The 20,002-nt window shown below is 45.6% G+C and overlaps 1 protein-coding gene across 3 annotated transcripts in view; it reads right to left on the reverse strand.

Annotated features, from left to right (window-relative positions):
- KLHL15 (kelch like family member 15) overlaps nucleotides 1–17,559 on the reverse strand; it is a 48,316-nt gene extending 30,757 nt beyond the window's left edge. Inside the window, exons 1-3 of one of the 3 annotated variants that reach the window (XM_002719981.5) lie at nucleotides 17,352–17,558; nucleotides 17,067–17,263; nucleotides 16,823–16,887 (exon numbers count right to left, since the gene is read on the reverse strand). The gene's annotated coding sequence lies outside the window, so the exon portion shown is untranslated. Of the gene's footprint in view, nucleotides 1–16,822; nucleotides 16,888–17,066; nucleotides 17,264–17,351 lie in introns of all 3 variants that reach the window. The other 2 variants (XM_017349958.3, XM_017349955.3) reach the window with 2 other exon arrangements.
- Nucleotides 17,560–20,002: the final 2,443 nt, after the last annotated feature.

A 20,002-nucleotide genomic window follows, 5' to 3' on the forward strand; every position in this document is an offset into this window, starting at 1 on the left:
GGATCCTTCTGTGGCATGACTTATGTCCTCAGCTCATCACTCACTCAGCTCCATGACGCTGTTGTTCTTCTGGTTCTCTTCCTATTCTTGGACTAACTCATTTCTCAGTCTCCTTCATGGACTCATGTTTCTTCTGTTACCTGTAAAATTCTGTTCTCCAAGATTTTGTCCTTGCCCCTTCCTCTTCTCACCTCAATGCATTTCCCTAAATTACCTTACCTAAACCCAGGTTTTCTACCAAGACCTACTTTTACCAATACAGTAACAATCTCTGTCCAACCTCTATCTTTAATCCAATCCTATACAGATTGAACTAACTGCCTAGTAGATACTTTGGGGTGCCGCCATTTGGAGATAATCTTATTTTGGGATTTCAAAATCAACATATCTAAACGGAATCATAGTTCCACCCTCTCCCTAGTTTCTTGTTCTGTATTCTCCATCTTCCAAAAGGCATTCCAGAGGCCTCTTTCTTCCCATTTGTCCCTTAACCTCTCTTTAAGTCCTATAGATATAATCACATTAAATGTCCACTTATCTAAGACAGCAATGTATATAGAAAAAGAAATTATTATAAAAATCTTTATTACTATTCTATTAATCAAAAACTATATAACTTTTTAAAAGCTATATAATTTTGGCTGGTCCAAGCACAGTGGTATTTATACTAATTGGTCACAACCAGTTAGATTTCTTTGCTCCTTCTCTCCCCTGCCCCCCAAAAAAGCTATATAATTTCACTTTGTAAAAGAAGAACTAGAAGCCAGCACTGTGGTGCAGCAGGTTAACACCCTGGCCTGAAGCGCCAGCGTCTCAAATGGGCGCCAGTTCGAGTCCGGGTTGTTCCACTTCCGATCCAGCTCTCTGCTATGGCCTGGGAAAGCAGAAGATGCCCCAAGTCCTTGAGCCCCTGCACCTGTGTGGGAGACCCGGAAGAAGCTCCTGGCTCCTGGCTTCAGATCAGCACAGCTCCGGCTGTTGCAGCCAATTAGGGAGTGAACCAGCAAATGGAAGACCTCTCTCTCTCTCTCTCTCTCTCTGTGTAACTCTGACTTTCGAATAAAATAAATAAAATCTCTTAAAAAAAAAAAAAGTAGAACTTAAAGAGGAGCCAGCATTGTGGTACAGTGGATTAAGCCACTGCCTGCCTGTGATGTTGGCATCCCTCATGGGCACAGGTTCATGTCCTGGCTGCTCCACTTCTAATTCAGCTCCCAGCTCACGTGCCTAGGAAAGCTGTGGAAGATGACCCAACTGCTTGGGCCCCTGAACCCACGTGGGAGACCCGGACAGTGTTCCATGATCCTGGCTTCAGCCTGGCCTAGCCCCACCTGTTGTGGCCATTTGGGGAGACAATCAGCAGACAGAATATCTCTCTGCCTCTCTTTGTAACTCTGCCTTCCAAATAAGTAAATAATTTAAAAAAAAGTATAACTTAACAGGCCTGTCCATAATTTGGGAAAACAAATATTAGAACATATTTTGGGTACTAATCAATGTGTGGAAGAACTAATTTACTAACATGTTAGAGATCAAAGTAAGTCCCTAGTTTGGTCATGCTTCTGAATCTTTAAATTTTTTAAGATTTATTTATTTGAAATACTGAGAGGAAGAAGGCATAGAGAGAGATCTTCCACCTACTGCCCAAATGGTCACAAAAGTTGGGGCTGGGCCAGGCTGCAACCAGGAACCTGGAACTCTATCCCAGTCTCCCATGTGTGTGGCACAGACCCAAGCACTTGGCCCATCTTCCACTGCCTTCCCAGGCACGTTAATATAGAGACGTGTTGTAAGTGGAGCAGCCAAGACTTGAACTGTAGCCCATATGAAATGTAGTGCTGTAGACAGCAGCTTAACTCGCTGCACCACAGCGCTGGCCCCTTATCTGAATTATTTTTAAAGGCAAAATTAATGAGCTCACAATTTTAAAAAAATTTATTTATTTGTAAAGCATAGGCTGAGAGAGAGACAGACAACTCTTCCACCCTCTGGTTCACCCCCAGATGGCTTCAACAGCTGCAGCTATGCTGATACAAAGCCAGAAGCCAGGAGCTTCTTCCAGATTTCCCATGCAGGTGCAGAGGCCTAAGCACCTGGGCCATCCTCTACTGCCCTCCCAGGCAGAGAACTGGACTGGAAGTGGAGCAGCTGGGACTCGAATCAGTGCCCATATGGGATGGCAGCATTGCGGATGCCAGCCCCATGAGCTCACAATTTTACAACTGACAAGCGGGTGTTGTGGCATAGAAGGTTAAGCTTCCACCTGCAGTGCCTGCATCTCATATTGGTACCAGTTCACGTCCTGGCTATTCCACTGCCGATCCAGCTCCATGCAAATGGTTTGGGAATAGCAGTGGAAGATGGCCCAAGACCTTGGGCCTCTGTCATCCACATGGGAGACCCAGATGAAGCTCCTGGCTCCTGGCTTCAGCCTAGCTCTGCCCTGGGCATTGTGGCCACCTGGGGAGTGAACCAGGGGATGGAAGATCTCTTTCTCCGACTCTCCCTCTCTTTCTATAACTTTGACTTTCAAATAAGTAAACAAATCTTTAAAAAATGTATTTTCTGGGGCTGGCACTGTGGTGTAGTGGGTAAAGCCACCACCTGTGAAGCTGGCATCCCATACAGGCAGTGGTTCAATTCCCAGCTGCTCTACTTCTGATCCAGATCCCTGCTAATGCACCTGGGAAAGCAGCAGAGGATGGCCCAAGTCCCTGAGTCCCTGTACCACATGGGAAGCCTGGAAGAATCTCCTGTTTCCTGGCTTCCACCTGGCCCAGCCTTGGCCACTGCAGCCATTTGCGGAGTTAACCAGAGGATGGAAGAGCTCTCTCTCTCTCTGTAACTGCCTCCCTGTCTTTTTAACTATGCCTTTCAAATAAATTTTTTTAATGTAAATATATATATATATATAGCGCAAATGAAAAAACACCTATGTGTACAAATGCATACAGAGAACAAAAGGAATCTAAATAATCAAACATTCTAGTGGCAGACAGTTATTATCAACATCACACTATCAATCTCCAAAATAATTAGAATTTTAAAAATGGGGCCTGTGTTGTTGCACAGGGTAAGCCACTGCTTGCTTGTAACACCAGCATCCCGTATCAGAATGATAGTTGGAGACCCAGCTGCTCCACTTCTAATCCAGCTTCCTATTAATGCACCTGGGAAGGCAGCCGAAGATGGCCCAAGTGCTTAGGTCCCTGCCACCCACATGAGAGATCTGGATGGAGTTCCAGGCTCCTGGTTTCAGATTGGCCCAGTCTCAGCTGCCGCTCCAGTCATTTGGGAAGTGAACCAGTGGGTAGAACAACTGTCACTCTACCTTTAAGAAAACAAAACAACTTCTCTAAAAATAACAAACTAGATTAAAAAAAAAACTTGATATTTCATTATTTTACTCAGGATCATTATGGTCACCAATTATCATTCTGGCTTCTCAAAATATACTGGTCACATTTAATGAACACTTAATAATAATAGAAGGCTGGAATTAGCATTCATATAGGAAGGTGTTTCAAAAAGCTAATGGAAAATTGAATGAGAAGATAAATTTATTTTTGGTGCAAAAAAAATCTGGAACCTATACATAGTTTTTCCATTAACTTCTTGAAGACCCTCAAACTTAAGAGCAGATTGCTTTATGTTTCATTAATCTGCTATTCTGACAGTGCCTAAATAGCATATATTTCCCTTCATGTCAAAGTACATTCAATAACTATCTCCATCTGGAAAGGTCTCAAACAGCTAATGCCTACTTTTCTGAAAAACACTCCATGAATTGAAATTTTTAAAAAGCGGGTAATATTATTCTCAAAAAGAGCAATCCAGGTTCCAGGTACTTAACCATGGGGGAAATATCATAGGACAAAGAAGCAGGAGGGGGCAGGGGAAGGAATACTGGTAAACTGTGAGTCAAGAGACCCCAAGGATGTGAGTTTGCACCTGCCTAAGTACCTAGTGCTCTTCTCTGGCCTGAAGGGGATTCCTAGCAGGCAGGCTCCCATCTGTGGCCCTGGCCCCAGTCACATATGGCCAGACCAGAGAAGGAAATATGAACTATGAGGAACCCCCTTATATCAAGAATTTAGAAGGGGAGGGGAGAGCCGGGTGAGAAGGGGACAAAGAAAAAGATGTGCACTGACTGCTTAGGGCTGGGATTGGAACTTGTCAAAAAGCAGCTGTGGGCACTTCTGGCTGCCATATGGGCTGACTACCAGAGAAAAGCAGAAGACTGACGAAGTGGGAGTGCTCTTAATGCCTTCATTTTCCAGTTCCTGAGTCCAGTTTTATGCCTGTCCCTGGGTACTGGAAGAAACCCTTAAATTCTCCTTTTTCACTACCTTAGCTTGATTTCTGCTACTTAAAAACCAAAGGTCCTCACAGGTTCAGAACAGAAATATCTGTATTTTAAGTAATTCAAGCTTTCTTGGCCTTCTCTATGTAGCTATTAATATGAGAATATTAGAAATAAATTTCTTTTGGTCATTTACTCATTTATTCACCTATTTGCTATATGATTTTACAAATGTGTAATCCACATACTTGTCTATATCATATATGGTATAAAAACTTATACCAACTTTTCTATTTGACAGAGTTAGACAGTGAGAGAGACAGGTCTTTTTTTTTTTTTTTTTTTTTTTTTGGACAGGCAGAGTGGACAGTGAGAGACAGAGAGAAAGGTCTTCCTTTTTGCTGTGGGTTCACCCTCCAATGGCCGCCGCAATGCGCCGATCCGAAGCCAGGAGCCAGGTGCTTCCTTCTGGTCTCCCATGCGGGTGCAGGGCCCAAGCACTTGGGCCATCCTCCACTGCACTCCCGGGCCACAGCAGAGAGCTGGCCTGGAAGAGGAGCAACCGGGACAGAATCCGGTGCCCATATGGGATGCCGGCGCAGCAGGCAGAGGATTAACCAAGTGAGCCACAGCACCGGCTCCTTTATACCAACTTTTAAAGTCTCAGCAATTCATTTGTGAGGTTGCCTGATCTAAACTGACTTTTTTTTTTCAAAGATTTATTTATTTATTGAAAGTCAGAGTTATACACAGAGAGAAGAGAGGCAGAGAGAGAGAGAGAGAGAGAGAGAGAGAAAGAGGTCTTCCATTCGCTGGTTCACTCCCCAATTAGCCGCAATGGCCGGAGCTGTGCCTATCCGAAGCCAGGAACCAGGAGCTTCTTCCGGGTCTTCCACACGGGTGCAGGGGCCCAAGGACTTGGGCCATCTTCTACTGCTTTCCCAGGCCATAGCAGAGAGCTGGATCAGAAGTGGAGCAGCTGGGTCTTGAACCAGCGCCCATACAGGATGCCGGCGCTTCAGGCCACGGCGTTAACTCGCTGTGCCACAGTGCCGGCCCATAAACTGACTTCTAAAACGAATTTGTAATGCCTGAGATAAACGCATTTTTATCTGAACAGGTTTAGTACCCTTAGTACATTTATCAATAAGACTAAGCTTTAGAGCAGCATCAGTATTTCACACTTTTATGCAAATCATGTATGTAAGCAGAAAACAATGAAATATTCAGTGATTAGCTGACCAGCACAATACAGTCCCTAGACCAAAGTAATAAGTTAGAGTACAAGTGTGAAGTCAGATGTTAGTTCTCTTATTAAGCTCTGTGACTTTGGAGCAAGCTACTGAGCCTCTCTGTGCTCTACAGTCCTCATCTGTAAAATGAGGGTACTAGCATTCATAGAATCTACCTAACAGGTTGTCTGAGGACTAACTGAGTTAATGCACGTACAGCATTGATAATGGTATATACTCCCTAAGTACACCATAACATTAGGTCTTTTATTTTTTTTAAAGATTTATTTATTTATTCAAAAGTCAGAGTTACAAAGAGAGAAGACAGGCAGAGAGACAGAGGTCTTCCACCCGCTGCTTCACTCCCCAGATGGCTGCATTGGCCAGAGCTGCGCCGATCCGAAGCCAGGAGCCAGGAGCTTCTTCCAGGTCTCCCACGCAGGTGCAGGGGCCCAAGGACTTGGGCCTTCTACTGCTTTCCCAGGCCATAGCAGAGAGCTGGATCAGAAGTAGAGCAACTGGGACTCGAACAGGCGCCCACATGGGATGCCAGCACTTCAGGCCAGGGCGTTAACCTGCTACTCCACAGCCCCGGCCCCAACATTAGGTCTCATTTTTATGCCCCTCACTTGGTGCTACCAGAGCAAATCTGACCCTTTAACTTCAAAGTAACACAATACACCCGATCCAGTTAACTTCAGAAAATTGTCTCCCTAGTAATAACACATTCATCCCAGCCCGATTTCTCAGTAAAGTCTCTGAGGATCCAAGCCAACTCTAACTGTACAGATGAAGACATTAAGTTCCACAGGCAAACTTTTTATTTCGGGCCATACAACTGGTGTAGCAGGTTAAGTCTCCACCTGCAGCGCCAGGATCCCATATGAGCACTGGTTTAAGTACCAGCTGCTCCACTTCTGATCCAGATCCCTGCTAATGTGCCTGGGAAAGCAGTGAGGACAGCCCAAGTCCTTGGGCCCTTGCTCCCACCTGGGAGATCCAGAGGAAGCTCCTGGCTCCTGGCTTTGGATGGGCCAAGCTCTGGTCACTAGTGGCCATCTGGGGAGTGAACCAGCAGATGGAAGATTCTCATTCTCATTTGCCTTCTCTCTCTCTCCCTCTCCCTCTCCCTCTCTCTCCCCCCCCCACCCCCCATAACTCTGCCTCTCAAATAAATAAATGAATCTTTAAAAAATAATAGCCAGGTTATAAAAAATAGATTAGCATATTATTTGCAAACAATATAAAGTAGTGTAGCTGCAAAGAAAAAAACCTTTGAAGTCAGAGAACATTTACTAGTGCTTACCACCTGTGTGACCCAGAAAAATCTTGGTAACTTATAAATCTGGCTTCAATTTATGTATAAGGAATAACAACAACCTTACTATTGAGTTGGAGAGTGATTAAATACACTAATATAGCTTAAATATTGAGGTGAAAGCAGGCACCCTACCAGGGGTCAATCAACGCTGGCTTCCCTTATCAACTCTTGCTAACGTTCCTTATCACCCATGGGACCAAAAGGACTTCGGACCTGTCAAGCTCCTCTACAATCCCTAGGGTTTGTTGCAGGTTTTGAGACCAGGAGTCTGGCTAGTCAACACAGGCATGTCCTGAGTGCCAGTTCAAGTCCCCACTGCTCCACTTCTAACCCAACTCCCTGCTAATACACCTTGGAAAGCAGCAGAAGATGGCCCAAGTGTTTGGGCCGCTGCTACCCACATGAGAAACCCAGATGAAATTTCTGGCTCCTGGCTTCCACCTGGCCATTGGGCCATTTGGGAAGTGAACAAGCAGATGGAAGATCTGCCTCTCTCTCTGACTCTGCCTTTCAAAGAAAAATATTTCTTAAAAATTCATGCAGATCGGGCCGGCGCCGTGGCTCAATAGGCTAATCCTCCACCTTGCGGCGCCGGCACACCGGGTTCTAGTCCCGGTTGGGGCGCCGGATTCTGTCCCGGTTGCCCCTCTTCCAGGCCAGCTCTCTGCTATGGCCAGGGAGTGCAGTGGAGGATGGCCCAGGTGCTTGGGCCCTGCACCCCATGGGAGACCAGGAAAAGCACCTGGCTCCTGGCTCCTGCCAGGATCAGCGCGGTGCGCCGGCTGCAGCGGCGGCCATTGGAGGGTGAACCAACGGCAAAGGAAGACCTTTCTCTCTCTGTCTCTCTCTCTCTCACTGTCCACTCTGCCTGTCAAAAAAAAAAAAAAAAAAAAAAAAAAAAAAAAAAATTCATGCAGATCAGGAATCACACTAGTAGGCAAAAACACTGGATGTCATTTTGCAATGGCATTGTTTTCTATTTTTTCTCATCATACAAGTTTTACTTTCTAGCTTCACAAATGGGCTCTTTAGGCTTTTCTGCCTTAGCCAAAGTACAAAGCTATTCTGTATATGCATCTGCACCATTCACCATGGAAGCCACTAGCCATGAGGCTACTCAGTACCTAAAATGGGGTTAGTCCAAACTAAAGTTTGCTTAAAGTGAACACTAAATTTTAGACTTAATATGAAAAAAGAACACAAAATCTCAAATTTTTTCTCATAAATTGTTCTGTACTCAAATATATGTGTGTGTTGAAATAATACTTTGGATAGACTAACTATATTAAAACTAACCACGTATGGTTTGCTTTTAATTTTTTTTAAACATTTATTTATCTGGGACCACCCTTGTGGTATAACTAGTAAAGCCACTAACTGTACCACCTGTTGAAGTCCCAGCTACTCCACTTCTGATCTAGCTACCTGGTAATGTGACTGGGACACCAGATGGCCCAATGGCTTGGGCCCCGGCAACCATATGGGAGACCAGGATGAAGCTCATGGCTCAGGCCTCACCCAGTCTTGGCCCATGCAGCCATACACAGAGTGAACCAGTAAATGGAAGATCTCTGTCTCTGCCTCTCTTTCTCTCATTCAACTTTTAAAATAAATAAATTTTTTTTATTATTATTTGACAGGTAGAGTTATAGACAGTGAGAGACAGACAGAAAGGCCTTCCTTCCGTTGGTTCACCCCCCAAATGGCCGCTATGGCCGGTGCTGCACATAAATAATTTTTTTTAATTTTTTATTTGAAAGACAGAGCAACAGGAGAAACAAATCTTCCATGCCCTGACTCACTCTCCAAATGGCCCAGCCAGTCAGGGCTGCACCATGTTCACTCTCAAAATGGCTGCAAGGCCTGCGCTGTGGCATAGCGAGTAAAGCTGCCGCCTGTGGTGCCGGCATACCATATGAGCGCCAGTTCAAGTCCTGGCTGCTCCACTTCCCATCCAGCTCTCTGCTATGTCCTGGGAAAGCGGTGGAAGATGGCCCAAGTCCTTGGGCCCCTGCACTCACATGGGAGACCGGGAAGAAGCTCCTGGCTCCTGGCTTAGGATCAGCACAGCTCCAGCCATTGTGGCCATCTAGGGAGTAAACCAGCAGATGAAGACCTCCCTCCCTCCCTCCTTCTCTAACTTTGCCTTTCAAATAAATAAAAAAAATTTTTTTTTGGACAGGCAGAGTTAAGACAGTGAGAGAGAGAGAGAGAGAAAGGTCTTCCTTTTCCGTTGGTTCACCCCCCAGTGGCCGGCGCACCGCGCTGATCCGAAGCCAGGAGCCAGGTGCTTCCTCCTGGTCTCCCATGGGGTGCAGGGCCCAAGCACTTGGGCCATCCTCCACTGCACTCCCGGGTCACAGCAGAGAGCTGGCCTGGAAGAGGAGCAACCGGGACAAAATCTGGCACCCCAACTGGGACTAGAACCCGGGGTGCCGGCAGCGCTGTAGGCGGAGGATTAGCCTAGTGAGCCGCAGAGCTGGCCCAAATAAATATTTTTTAAAAAATTTTTAATGGCCACTCCTGTAAGGGCTGGACCAGGTTCACTCCAAAAATGGCTGTACCTGTCGGAGGGAGAGCGTGATTACTCCCAAAATGGCCGCATCGTCGGGGCTGGGCCACTTTTACCCCCAAAATGGCCGCGCCGTCGGCACTGGGCCAGGTTCTCTACAAAATGACTGCACCTGTGAGGATGGGCCACTTGTACCCCCAAAATGGCCGCGCCGTCGGCGCTGGGCCAGGTTCTCTACAAAATGACTGCGCCTGTGAGGATGGGCCACTTGTACCCCCAAAATGGCCGCGCCGTCGGCGCTGGGCCAGGTTCTCTACAAAATGACTGCGCCTGTGAGGATGGGTCACTTTTACTCCCAAAATGGCCGCGCCGTCGGCGCTGGGCCAGGTTCTCTACAAAATGACTGCGCCTGTGAGGATGGGTCACTTTTACTCCCAAAATGGCCGCGCCGAAGGGGCTGGGCCAGGTTCTCTACAAAATGACTGCACCTGTGAGGATGGGTCACTTTTACTCCCAAAATGGCCGCGCCGTCGGCACTGGGCCAGGTTCTCTACAAAATGCGCCTGTGAAGATGGGTCACTTTTACTCCCAAAATGGCCACGCCATCGGCGCTGGGCCAGGTTCTCTACAAAATGACTGCGCCTGTGAGGATGGGTCACTTTTACTCCCAAAATGGCCGCGCCATCGGCACTGGGCCAGGTTCTCTCCTAAAATGACCGTGCCCTATCTGGGCAGGGCCACGTTTACTCCCCAAACGGCCATGCCATCGGGTCAGCTTGGCCAGGTTCACTCCCAAAATGGCTGAGACTACTTTCCTGCCAAAGCCAGGAGCCAAAGACTCCTGGTTCTCCCATGTGGGTACAGGTACCCAAGCACTGGGGCCATCCACTGCTCTCCCGGGTTACCTTAACAGGGAGCTAGAAAGAAAGTGAAACAGCGGGTCTCCAGGACCCCGCCTCCTCCCGCAGAGCTCTGAAACGGTATGCCGGCCTCTTGAGCAGCAGCTTGACCCGCGCCACACCGCGAGCTCCTTCACTTTTTTATTTTAAATAATTTACCTTCATTTTATTTAAAAGGAGAGACTGACTTTCCATCTGCTAATTCTGCCTAAAGCCTGCATCAGTTTCAGGCTGAACCAGGAGGAAGCATGGAGCCCAAGCTCCATCCGGGTCTCCCTCGTGGGTAGATGGGCCGCAAGTGCTTGAACCATCACCTACTGCCTTCCAAAATGAAGGGCAGGATGGGAAGTAAAGTAGCCATGACAAAAACCATGCACTCAAATGTGGGATGCGCACGTCCCAGCCAGCACGTCTGAAGTGCATCGCAAAACGCCCATCCCGGGCCAGCGCTGTGGCATAGTGGGCTAAACCTGCACCGGCATTCCATATGGGCGCCGGTTCGAGTTACTGGCTGCTCCACTTCAGATCCAGCTCTCTGCAAACGACCAGGGCCCCTGCACCCACGTGGGAAACCAGAAAGATGCTCATCCCTCTTTACTTTTTTTTTTTTTAATTTAACAGATAGAGTTAGACAGTGAGAGAGAGAGAGAGAGAGACAGAGAGAAAGGTCTTCCTTCTGTTGGTTCACTCCCCAAATAGCTGCCACGGCCGGCGCTGCACCGATCCGGAGCCAGGAGCCAGGTGCTTCCTGGTCTCCCACGTGGGTACAGGGCCCAAGCACTTGGGCCATCCTCCACTGCACTCCCGGGCCACAGCAGAGAGCTGGACTGGAAGAGGAGCAACCAGGACAGACTCCGGAGCCCATATGGGATGCTGGCGCCACAGGCGGAGGATTAACCAAGTGAGCCAAGGAGCCACCCTCGCCCTTTACTTTTAAAATGTGACAACAAAGTTTAAAATCATATAGGTGGCTTGCATTATATTCTGTAGGGAAGAAGGGCTCTACAACATTAATGTTTAAAGCATCAAACAACCAAACTTACAAATGAACATATTAAACAAAACAAACCTATTCCCACCCATATCCTGGATTCTAGCAAGAAAAAAGATTAAAGTAGAAGAGTGAGACAAATTAAAGTGAAATAAAAACTGCAACACAAAAACATGTACGAAAGTAAATTTTTTAAATAAGAAAAGCAAAGTATAAGAATTCAAAAAGAAAAATATACAAAAAAAGAAAAATGTGCAAAATCTTATAAAATCTCTGCAAATGCAGAATCATACCAATTTAAGAAAGAAATTTAAGGGGCCGGTACTGTGGCATAGCAGGTAAAGCCACCACCTGCAGTGCCGACATCTCATGTGGGTGCCACTTTGAGTCCGGGCTGCTCCACTTCCCATCCAGCTCTCTGCTATGGCCTGGGAAAGCAGTGGAGGATGGCCCAAGTCCTTGGGCCGCTGCACCCACTTGGGAGACCAGATGAAGCTCCCAGCTCCTGGCTTCAAATTGGTGCAGCTCCGGCCCTGGCGGCCATCTGGGGAATGAACCAGCAGATGGAAGACCTCGCTAGCTCGCTCGCTCTCTCTCTGCCTCTCCTACTTTGTGTAACTCTTGAGTTTCAAGCAAATAAATAAATCTTAAAAAAAAAAAAAAAGAAAGAAACTTAAGAACTGCAAAATTAACATAAAACTCAAATAAGAACTCTATAACAAGGGTTAGAAAAAAAATCCATTAAGAGGCTTCCAGAAAAAATATTTATTATCATACAAAATGTTCAATGTACAGAAATTGTGTTTTCCCTTTTCAAAACAGAAAAGATTAAGGGAAATTATGATTTATAAACCTATATAATATGTATATACTCTATACTTGTCCTTCAAAATTTTAAATTCCTTTTTTCAAAGAGGGAACAAACCTAAATTAGACTAAATGACAAGGCATACTTACACTACTAGGGAAACAAATACTAAAAAGTATGTCTTATTTCATAAACTTGGCACTACTAAAGAAAAAAAACAAAACTTCACATTTTTGCACATAAAATGATTACAACAGCAATTCTCAAAGTATGGTCCAGGGACAACTGGGGTCCAAGTTCTCTAAAAGGACTTCCCAAAGCCAAAATCATTTTCAAAATAATAATAAAAAGAAGTTATTTGCCTTTTCCACTTTTATTCTCTGTGTTTTCCATGGGTTTCTATATGATGTGTGACACTGCTACAGACTTGATGGAGAAGCTCATTGCCGTTCAGTAAGCCAGACATTAAAGTGATTTGCAAAAATATAAAACGGTATCATTCTTCTCACCAAGGGCTTCACCATTTTGGGAAAGTTATTTTTCACTAAAAAAAAAAGTGATTTTAGGTTTCCATGTAATAGGTTATGTTTTTAAAGCAATTACAAGCATTCTGTTAAATTTCGCAGTTTCAATTTCTGTTACAGTAAATATAAGTCAATATAACCCAAAAAACAAACTTCTTTGGAATCCCAGTAATTCTGAAGAGTACAGAGAGGACCTGAGACAAAAAGGCCTGAATACCATAGAAGGTGTGATAAGAGATAAGTCACTCACACATTACATACACATGTGTGCGCGCACACACACACACACACACCCAACCTCTTCCTACCTCTGCCCTGGAAGACTATTATTGCTATTTATATCACAGAAATTTTGAACAGTTCAAACTCTCTAGTGACTAGTAAAGAAAGAAGCCTGGTGGGGGTAAAACTGGACAGGAAATTAAAGGCAAAGAAATTAAATGCTTCCGTTTCAGTTAAAAGGCTGCCATTCTAATTTGAAAGCAAAATTCTAGGCAATTAAATATGTTTCAAAAAATAACTAACCTTCATATTTATACCAGAAGCAAAAATGTATTACTTTCACATTCCTCTGACATCTGCTTGAAAATTCATATAAAACCCGAAGCTATTCAGTACAAAAGCTAGATTTGCAGAGGCGGATATATGACGTCCTCAACAAAAACATGGGGTTCCATGCTACCTACATCCTCACACAGTTGCCCCACCAAAATTGATGCCTACGTTAAAAATGCTGTACTTGCATATTAAAAAGTAAATGTGTGGCTTACTTTTGATTAAAATGCAATTAATTTCTGAATCACAACATTTCGCATAATGTCTATAACGTAAAAGGTAAAAATTTTAAATGCAACAATCTCAAAATGGCCAACTTCTCCATGTACCCATCTACAACGAAGGAGTTTTGGAAACAGATCAACTTTTTTAGCTCTATTTGCAGTCATTATACCCCCCAGATATACTACCCAAATTGAGAAACAACTCCGTTTAATATGGGAGGAAAGGCTGCGTAAGTTACTTTATTTAATACTGGAAATTCTTTCTTGTCATCCAAATATTTTTATAATTCCATACCAAATTGCAAATGAGCATTTTACTGAGCTATTGGGAAAGCTGGGGTCCTCAGCCTCCAGACTGGCACCTATTACCTGCATTACTTCACTCCTCAGGTATGCTTAGCATTTAGTCATCCTATACTACCAGAAACCTTATAAGAAAGCAAAACACTCGACTTCAAGGATATTTTTCATCAAACAACTTTAATTTAATGCTACTCTGCTTATTCCTCTCTACAAGTAGTAGTCCAAGAGTGACGTCATGGAAAACAGCTTCCCTAGCCTTTAGAGGCTGGATCCAGAGAGAATTCTAGGAAAAGCCTCTACTGGGGAATAAAACCCCCAATCTTCTAAGTTACGTTCTAACACGACACCTCCAATACTGTAATGGCTGCGCTTGAGTTATCCACAAGAATCATACAACTGCACTAGATCTTTGGGGAGGTCGCCATGTTAACACACAGATTTCCTGTCAGTCTGTAAGGTTCATGATGCAGAATCGTTAACTGAATTCAAAGATCTCATCAGAGACAAAGGATAATTTTTCTATCTGTTCTTATGTGCTTCAATGATTCACACAGATATGCATTATGGAGACCTGAGAACACAGCTGCCCTTTTCTAGTTTACTCCAAAGTGAAAATTTCTCATTCTGAAAAAGTCTTGCACTTGTGGGCCAACAGCAATACAACACACACCCATGGCAGAGATGAACTAGGAGAGCCTTTCCAGTGATTCCTAAAATGGCAATAATAATTATCTCCTATTACTCTCCCCCTTGTTGACACTGTGCCTTGAAAACCAGCCACACGCCCACCTGGAGGCCTCAACCGCCTGCTCTGTCCACCTAGATCGCTTCAGATCCAGATCCACAGGACTCCCCTCTCAGCTCTTTCCTCTGGGTGTCACCTCAGGGAGACCATCCTAATCACCCTCTTTTAAAACTGTGAAACTCCACCCATTCCATCAACCAGTCAAGCCCCATCTTCCTTCTCTGCTATATTTTTCTTTGTAGTAGATTAAATGGTGACACAGGCTACCTATTGTACGTAGTTAATTTTTTGCTCCTATTTTTTTTTTGTTTTGTTCTGTTCCATTCACTGTTGTATCCCCAACATCTACAAGAGTGCCTGATACGTTAAGTGCTTAATAAATACTTGTCAGATGAATGAACAAACTGAATCCTCACAATTCTCTAGTTCTTTAAACATCCCTGATTTAAAAATGAGAAAAATCAAACCTCAGAGGGTCAGTAACCTGCCCAAGGCTGTCTGCCTGACTTCAGAGCCCTCCCGATAAACCACTGCTCTACAATGCTTCACCGATAGAGACCCCGCAAGAGCTACAGCATTCCAATTCAGAGGAAATATATGCTAATCAGTTCACACACACACACACACACACACCCCTCAAGGTTAAAGATTCATTCTCCTCATAGTTAATATTACTCACTCTCAAAAATTTGTAGGGGCAAAGACCAAGCTTGACAATGTGCCAGCTACATCATTTGTGGGGTCCCTGGTTCAAATACACGGCGGGAGGAAGTTAAGAGGTACTAATATATAAACGTTTTTTCTTCTGTCTCTCTTGACTTGTCATGGTGGGTTTTTATTTGCTGTATACTATGCCACTCCAAGGAAAGACAAACTACAAATTTAAATTATGAGCATGAATTTCACCCTTCACTTTTATGTTGGCCCATGCCAGCTTTACATGCAGGCTATGAAGTTCTTCTGCACATGCATGATGCCAAGCCAGCCCTGGTTCCAATATGTTAGCCCCAGATAAACCCAAATCAAGGCAGAGAGGTCAAACCTTGAAATTCCCAATAAAGCAGAAGTTCCCAAAATTTTATCTTTCAGACAAGCACTAAACCCAACATCGAAAAGCAACCAGTTTTTAAAAGTAGGCTCTTCTTTTTCACAACTGTAATCCCGTTCGCCTTCTAGTAACTCTGCCTTTTGACAAAAACACCAAAGCATACTCTGAAAGACAACTGGCACTGGGCTAGGGGATTATAAATTTAATACAACATCTAACTATTCAGAAAACCATGTGAGCTAAAAATAACAACATACCCCCACCAAAATGCTTCTATTTCACTTTTTGTGGACCATTTTTTAAAGCCAAACCATACATTTTTGATGTGCCAAGTAAGAATGATTCCATACTGATCCATTACGCATATGAATTCTGGCAAATAAACTCCATTTCAAACCACAAATATTTACCAAGCTATTCTTTCCCCCAATTCATCCGTAACAGAATGCAGATTAACACCTTTTCCCACTGCTAAACTTTGACTTGAAGCACCTACTGAGTGTTGGGACCCAAAACGAGAATTACATTACACAAATACTACATTAAGTGCCAAAAAGTTGAAACTGTCTACATCGACTAAGAATTACAGAAACATGAATGGATTAATAAGCACCTCAAAAACAATTTTTGAATTAGTTCGAGGTATTCAGGCATCCTGTTCCCTAGATATGAAAAACAGGCATTCAAATTAGGGCATGTATATCTTAAAAGCATTTCCTAAATTACAACTTAGATCAACAAAGGAGAACAAATTTGAAAACTAGAGAACAAACAAATATAAGGTGTTAAACAAATATTGAGTTTAAAAAAAAGAGGGCCTAAGCAGCCTAGAAAAGGTCAAAAGCAAAGCCCTAGGGTAACACTACATTTGAATTAAAGAATACCGTTATTTAAATAAGCAGTTAGCAATTCGTAGGAGGAAGGCCAAGCAACACGACTATTACATATCTATCTATTACATATCTATCGGTTCACAGCAGTGCTTTGCTATTCCATACTTATTTGCTTATACTTGTTAATAATACAGAAATAAAGAGGCAGCAACAGTTAGCACTAGCACATTAACCACTCTGGTAAAGGTTAAAAACCGGCCTTGCATTTTTACACTTTACAGCTATAGACTGTTTTCACATATATGACCTCATATAGTCTTCACTACCCTGTGATGTGGATATTACTGCCTAGATTTCACAGATAAGAAACCGAAGCTCGATTCGCGATTTTCTCAGTCACCCAGTCGAACCCAGACCTTCCGAGTCCACGTTTCATACGCCTCGCATTTTGCATAGTTCTATTTCAGGCATAAATAGAATTTTTAAAGGGAAGGAACGGGTTAGGGAAAAAATAATCATGGTACCTGCAGCTGTGTGCTGCAAAAAATGGCTGAATTATGCTTCTTCCTTTTTTTCCCTCTCTCTCTCTCTGAAAAAAAAAGAATTAGATTGCAAACAATTGAAGTAAACTCAAAGACAAATTAGGTCCCGGCGTCAACCCAATGTTTGACTCAGGTCTGTGCAAAGGACCACGGAATCCGTGCCTAGCTCGGGGCCGCAGGCGAAGCCCGGGCTCGGCAGGCCGGGCGGCCAGGGGCGGCTACGCACCTCGGGGGTCCTGTCCAACCTCTAGTGGACGGCAGTCTGCATCAGGAAGAAGCGGGCCGACGGGCCAATCGGTGGGCGGGCGCCGGGACGGCACTCGGCAGGCTCCTCGAACGTCTACAAGGGACCGCTCGCGGGCCGGGCCGGAGCGCTCCGGCGGGGGGCGAGTCTGCGCGCCTGCGGCCCCCTCGGAATCAGTCCTGGGAAAGAAGACAGCGCTGAGTCGCGAGTCCAGACAGTCGGGCTAGGCGCGAGGCGGCGCGGCGTCGGGGCGGGAGGTGGCCTTACCAAAGCCGGGGGCCTCGCAGCACCCGGCGGGGCTGAGCGGGAGGGCCGACCAGGGGCCGCGGGCGGGGGAAAGGGCTAAGGGGCTGTGAGCAGCTGCAGAAGCACCAACGGTGGCAGCGTCGACGACGGCGTCCCAGAGCTTCTGCCCCGAAGCGCGCCGAGCCTCAGGATCACCCACGCCGGGGGTGGAGGAAGGCGGGAAAGGGGCGGGCAATGGGCGGAGCTTGTGGGGCCACGAGCCAGGGGCCGCTCCGGGCCTCGCGCCCCCTGCGGGCCGCGGGAGCCGCCCGGGGCCCGCCCAGGGAGGCGGGGCTGGGCGGCAGGGGGCCCCGCGCGCCGTCGTAGGGACGCGCTAGCCCGCCACGCTGGGGGAGAGGGCGGGAGGTGGGAAGCCAGGGGGTGGAGAGCCGGCCCAGGAGGCCCCCTCGGCCCCTGCTGGCGCCCCGAGGGGGCCAGCGCGCAGCCTGGCGGGTGTTTACCTTCCCCCTGGTCGAGCGCCAATGCCGCCATCTTTCAGCCTAGTGCGCGTCACTTCCGGCGCCACGGGAGCGGGAGCGGGTGTGGGAACACGGTGGGGGGAGGGCTGTCCCGCGCCCGCGGCGCCCCGCGTCCCGCCTGGTGCGCCAGCGGGACCCCGCCGAGGAAAAGAAGTCCGGTGCTGCGGGCTCCACCCGACGCAGGTTCCTCAGCGGCCCCGCCGTCGGGGCTGGGGACGCTAGCTTCTCCTCACCGGCTCCCAATAGTCCATCTCCGCCTGCACCAGTGATGGGCCTCCAACCACTGCGGTGCACCCACCGTCCACAAGTTAGGGGGTTCCGGAGGCTCGGGAAATGGCTTTTTGCATCGTGCACATGATAAGGAAGGGGGATTGGGAGACATCATGGAGGGAGCTTTCCCAGACCTACTTGTTATAAAAGTGAGCAGGTCTGTGCCGAATGACATCATTTGTGCAAGGCAACTTGCAATGGGTTATTGCGTCACGATTCCACTTGGCTTATTGCACACTTAACACGTTTCAGAAATAAATTTCCCAGAGGTGGGAAAATTCATAGAAAATGGCATGTCTGCACCACACGGAGAAACTCTGGATCTAAAAAAGCTGTTCTATTTGCGTCAAAATAAGCAAGAATGAACATTCAGAGGGCAGTGCATTTTGGTTTCCGTTTTAAACAAGTTATGTGTACAATTCTAGCTAATGCTTTTTAAAATATTTTTAAGGACATAAAACTACACTAGAGGACTGCTTTGTAAATTTATTGTTATGAAATCGCTGTGGGAAAAGAGTACATGATAAAAAAAATACACAGTTGGAGGACAGTGGTTCTACAACCTTCAATTAGGGCATACATTGCCCGTTTCTGATCCTAAACTAAGGTACTTCTCCCAACCTCTTACTGCCCCCGTCGTCGCCATTTTCTCTCTAGATTAATATCCCTGTGAACTTTCCGTGAGATATATGGCTATAAGTGATCATTATCTCTTTCTAGCAAACTTGTACATGCTATGTTTCCCAAGAGGCCAAGCTAGCACATGGTGTACTGTTCTACTTCTACTGACTACTTCGTGGGAAAAACAGAGGATCACCTTAATCTTTTGGAAATAGGCTTCACTTTAACGATTAAAACTATAAAACAAGTTTAAAAAGTTAAAAGCCACTGAAATTCCCAAATTGTTCACAAATTTTTCTATCTTTTCCAAAAGATCCTTTAACATATCTATGTTCATTATTTTAAAATCCTTGCTTGCTATATTTGCATCTATTATTTCTTGATGAATTAGTACAGGATTTACATAAAACAACAAATTTATTTATTTATTTATTCCAAAAGCAGAGAGACAGAAAGCTCCCATCTGCTGGTTTACTCTGCAACAAAAAGCCTGCGAAGGCTGGGAGGCCACACCCCAGAGCTGGGAACTCAGTCTAGGTCTCCGAAGTGGGAGGCAGGAACCCGCTTACTTTGGGCCATCACCTGCTGCCTCCCAGAGCCTCCATTAGCTGGAAGCTGGAGTCAGCAGCCGCAGGCGAGTATGGAATCCAGGCAGTCAGATATGGAATATGGGCATCCCAACCAGCGACTTACATGATAAGCCAAACACCCACCCCAAAACGACAAGATTTAAACCATGAAATAACAATTGCCCACGTTCAAATTTTGAACATTTAAATTTTCATACATCATTTCTAGACATCTAACTGTGCTGAATTTCAGGGTTGGGGTTTGGCTCACAGGTTAAGTTGCTGCTTAGGACACCTATATCCCATATTGCAGTGCCTGGTTCGAGTCCTGATTCCTGTACTTCCAATTAAGCTCCCTGTTAAGGGAGGCAGCAGGTAATGAATGGCTCAAGACCTTGGGTCTCCGCCACTGTGAGGAGATTTGGAATGAGCTCTGGGCTCTGAGCTTCAGCCTATCCCAGCCCTGGTTGTTGTGGGCTTTTGAGGAGTGAATCAGCAGATGGAATATTCTTTCTCTCTCTCTCTCTCTCTCTCTCTCTCTCCCCCTTTCTTTTCTTTTCTTTTTTTTTTTTTTTTTTTTTTTTTTTTTTTTTTTTTTGACAGGCAGAGTGGACAGTGTGAGAGAGAGACAGGGAGAAAGGTCTTCCTTTGCCGTTGGTTCACCCTCCAATGGCCGGCGCACTGCGCTGATCTG

This window comes from Oryctolagus cuniculus, chromosome X (genome assembly GCF_964237555.1).
Source record: "Oryctolagus cuniculus chromosome X, mOryCun1.1, whole genome shotgun sequence".
NCBI classification, from domain to species: Eukaryota; Metazoa; Chordata; class Mammalia; order Lagomorpha; family Leporidae; genus Oryctolagus; species Oryctolagus cuniculus.